The sequence below is a fragment of the Pseudomyrmex gracilis genome, unplaced genomic scaffold (assembly GCF_002006095.1).
Source record: "Pseudomyrmex gracilis isolate BER0280 unplaced genomic scaffold, ASM200609v1 scaffold_3324, whole genome shotgun sequence".
In the NCBI taxonomy this organism is placed as follows: Eukaryota; Metazoa; Arthropoda; class Insecta; order Hymenoptera; family Formicidae; genus Pseudomyrmex; species Pseudomyrmex gracilis.
The window spans coordinates 10,152-14,085 of record NW_018023908.1 but is presented as its reverse complement, the minus strand read 5'-3'; positions in this window follow the sequence as shown (position 1 = coordinate 14,085).

Genomic DNA, 3,934 nt, shown 5'->3' with positions numbered 1-3,934 from the left:
TTTTATTACAATTAATAATAATAATATTGATAATTAATAATATGTAATGCATGTTGAGGTATTATTATTGAGATTTTATTATTATCAAAAATATATGTACTTTTTCCAAGATTCTAAATCTTCTTTCTTTGAAAACGCACTTCACGCTGTCATACGCAACAAGCGCGCTACGTGAACGTGCCTTGAGTCTTGCCTTAGCCCGGCTTAGTGGAAAAGAGACGGAACACAGTATGTCTGCACTTTTCCACGAGCGCACACGGACGGCGGTTCTCGCTTGTTTGCGTATCCCCACTACTTCGGTACTCTCGGTGCTGGCCGGCTCGAGCTGTACGACNAAAGACCGGTAACGCGATAGACAGCGCGATTAGCCCGTCTCACTTTAAAAGAAGGACGAGACTAACTCAACCACTTGAAAGCGCCACTTTCCGGGCAGAAACCTTGATGCAGACTTCGGATCTTACTCCAGTACCTTCTTAAAGACATCTGTAAAGATAAGTACATTTCTATTATAAATGTAGATATAAACATTTTCTTGTAGCAAGCAGTTTCTGAAGATTCAACGATAATGTTAATAGTTAAACACTTATTTTATCGTTTTGTTAATATAAAATGAAAAAAGCACATATTTGTAATTTTTATTTGTTGTTCATATATCGGAATAAACATAGCCTTAACTATAATTCGGAAATAGATTTATCACTATTTCTCGTATAAGTGTTCTGCGAAGAAAGCAGTCTCTTGTTATTTGCAATCTCATTATCACACTTTATTATTGTATCAATATTATCTAGAAATACTGCCAAGATATTACTGTGTNTAAGTGTTGTAATGCAAGAATCGATAATGTTACCAATATAATGTATACTTAACATAAAATATATACTTACATAACATAAACTACATAAAATAGCTATATCAATATCTTGTTTAGAGCACTACATTTTTTGTCTGCAAAAACACAAGTTAATACAATATTAAACCAATGTTTATATTTATGGTTAGTATTTTTATATGATGTGTGCTGTGTATATGTCTTTATTTTNTTTCTTGTTTATGTTTACTGCTAATATTTAAAATTTATAATTAAACATATAACGTTACACATGCCGTAAGCTTTCAATGTTAACAGTGAATATCGGTACGCAACCTCACGGCTTCTGCAAGTAGAACGCGTCAACATGTCAGGACAGGTTTATGCAAGCCCTAACCGGTAAGGTCTTGTTTACGCGGGTACTAATCGTTAGCTTATGCCAGAACCGATAAATTAGACAAAAAGAATTCAATGCTTCTGTTTACGCATTCAGTAGTTTTGTATAAATAGACACATTGAAATCTTATAGTCAAACTTTACCGGTTCCGGTTGTGACGAAGCAAGCTCCGCCACGTATATAATATTACTTTTTCTTTTTGTTTTCCTTAGTAAGTAAACATTATCAGTATTATGTGTATCTACTACTTGTTTATTCTTTAATATATTAATTTACATCACCACACGCGCCTACCATAATTCCGCCAACCTTCCTTCCTATAGATCCGACCGTTCCGCGTACCGATCTATAATTCAAGCCGCGGAAATATAGCATGTAAGAACGCACGTGAACCAGAGAAGATCCGTGCCCGTGCGACACGGCACAGGTGCGTGATACAGCGCACAAACAAGAGCGTACCGCACATCGACCCCGGACGGACCGTAGGCCGCTCCGGGGTATATAAGCCGAGCGATTTCGGCAGTCGGGACCAGTTTCTTCTCTCGAGCTCGAGGCGGTGTCTTAGGCTAGAGAGATCCTCCGGTGCTAGAGGCGCTGTCTTGAAACACCACACCCGATCTTCCGGTCGAGGCGTTGTCTCGAACACCACTTCCTGGCCATCCGGTCGAGGCGTTGTCTCGAACACCACTTCCTGGCCATCCGGTCGAGGCGTTGTCTCGACAGAACCTGGTGCGAGAGGCGTTGTCTCGGACACCATCTTGACCTTCCGGTCGAGGCGTTGTCTCGACAAGACCCGGTGCTAGAGGCGCTGTCTCGAACACCATCCTGACCGTACGGATCGAGGCGTTGTCTCGATCCTCTCCAGCACTTCGGTGCACACCGTTTCCGTCGGTTCTACGAGCCTGGAGATTCAATCGGCTGTTGTCACTGCCACACAGACAAACAGTCTTTCTCACGACTCAAACAGCCGTTGTAACCGCCACCAGAAAACAGTCGTTCTCACGACTTAACCGTTTTCACGGCCCGGAACATCCTCAGTGTAAATACGTCCCGCGTGTAAATATACACCGTAAATATACCCCGTAGGTTTAAGTTTAATTATAAGTCCGCCGCGCCGAAATTCATATTACCCGCGCCGATTGCACTACTAGCGCGATACAAATTCGCACCGATCGTTTAGTCGACACGAACCATTCCGCGCCGAAATCACCGCACCGATAAATCCGAATCTGCTAATAACCGATGTAAATATCATAATTAAGTGAATAAACCTTAACTACCTTTCAGCATTAAAATAACCGAGTGTCGCAATTTCACGCCTTCCCCTCCTCGATCCTTGGCGTCGACCGAGCTGTCCGGCAGGTGGAAGGCCGGGCGAAGCCGACAGAAAATCGGTTCCGTTACACGGTATAAGTTAAAGATTATTGCCTGCATAAAAAAGCCTAAATGATGCCGAAATCGGTAATGTTTAATGAGAATTTCAGTGCTTCCGGTTATAATAAATGTATATTTTAGGCCTTGTTTATGCGAGTGATAACCTTTAACTAATGCCGGAACCGGTAAAATTTATGATTTCAATGCTTCTGTTTATAAAAAATTGCTGAATACGTATAAATAAAAGCATTAAATTCCTATAGTTGAACTTTATCGGTTTCGACATAAGTTAACAATTATTGCCCGCATAAACAAGGCCTTGTAGTATGAACAAATTCATTAACTTCCTAATGATGACCTTTATCGGTTCCGGCAAAAGGTAACAGTCACAGACTTCAGAAATGTTTTTTTGTATGACAAGAAACAACGCGTAATTGATAAACATTTTTTGTTCTGTATTGTAGTTCTATATTAAACGCAAGACGCAAACGCAAATTGCAGATCTCGTGGAATTGACTAATTGTATTAATCTGCTAATTGACTAACGTGATTGGTCAATTCTAAAAAGTCACTTCTAATTTGTGTTTGCATTTTGCTCAATACAGAACTAAGATCAAAATGCGCATTGATTGCGAGTTGTTTTTTGTTACACGAAAAAATGTTTTGATTTATGNTGTTTGTAATTGCAAACAGCATATTTTGCTAACTTTTGTCAAAACTGCTAAAGTTTATTAAAAAGAATGTAATTTTGTTCACAATAAAATGTACATTTAACAGTACATATAATTAAAAATATTAAATTTCTCTTGTTAAACTTTAAACCGTTTTCGGCATTCTTTCGCCGCGGTTACGACTTGCATATACATATTCTAACCTAACATGTTGATATGTTTTGCCTGTAGAAACTACATAAATGCGTGTTACTATTCATTGCGAGTAGTGAAAACCTACGGCTGTGTAACGTTAACTACAGATTTTCAATACTAGTAGTAAATATACAAATTCTATAAAAAAAGTTTTAGTACAAAAATTTATAATATTATTTACACAAGACTAAGCATTGCTATGACAGTATTAAAGCAAAAGAGAGAGAAACTTACATCAATGTACATTAGAATAAATAAACACTCTTAATAAACCGTAATAATATTTTTGAACAAATTATTATTATTATATCTATACAAATGAAACTGAGTTAGTAAACACACACATAAATATATCATAAAATAAAACCTGCAAATATAAACACAATTTTAATATTATTTTAAACTTGTTATTTTTTTGTAGACGATCATAAAAAAATTATTAGAAATATTAATTACAAATATTGAAACAAGTAATATAATAAAAAC